Here is an 886-nt window from a genome sequence, read left to right on the forward strand (position 1 = left end):
GCTGCAACTGGGTGTGCAGTATTTTTCAATCGGAAGGGGATACAAGCTCCCGAATGCACTGAACTTGTTTACGGCGAGGCTCTGGGGACCCAGACTCCTACAGGGAGAAACTGGACTGTCTTGCAGTGGGTCGGAAAGTGAGGGTGGCTTTCTCATAGAGCTGCTTGCAGGGATCATTGTTACTGTGGGGGTGCAGGACTTGGAGATGCAGAGACGCGAGGAGTCATGGAGACAGCTGACAACAGCCATTGCTGTTTGCTCCAACCCTGGTGATTCTCTGAGACCCCACCCCACTCAAGTTACATCCCCACCCAAGCTGTGCCCAGCAGGGCAAAGGAACCGCCTGCCCTTTTGCAGCCTAACCTAATAAACTGCAGCTGGGTCAAAGAGCTCCAAACTTTCAAACCCCAAACAAAGAGGAGAAATCTGCTGATATCGCTATAGCTCCTGCTGGGTGGACTCACACAGTGGTTGACTTGGAGAGCCAGGAGCCAGGGTACCCAGTGGTCAGATACCAGATTTCAACTCCTCACATCCATAGGGACACACTCAAGAGGCAGACTCAGTGAGCACCAAAGCCCCACTGAAGCAAGTTCTACTCCGTAAGGGTGTCTCCAGCACAGCAGTTCTTCCACTATAGACACAGCCAGTCCTCGCAGTCAGCCAAAATGCATAGAGAAAGAAACATGTCACAAATGAAAGAAAAGGAGGCAAGCAAACTACTGGATACAGAGTTCGAAACAATGGTTATAAGGTTGCTCAAAGATCTTAAAGAGAGCTTCAAGGGACTTAATGAGACTTTCAAGGATCTTAGTAATAATTTCAAAGACAGGAAAAAGGATCAGTCAGAAATTAAATATATACTGCCTAAAATAAAGCATAATAT

The sequence above is a fragment of the Myotis davidii genome, unplaced genomic scaffold, assembly GCF_000327345.1.
Source record: "Myotis davidii unplaced genomic scaffold, ASM32734v1 scaffold815, whole genome shotgun sequence".
Classification (NCBI taxonomy): domain Eukaryota; kingdom Metazoa; phylum Chordata; class Mammalia; order Chiroptera; family Vespertilionidae; genus Myotis; species Myotis davidii.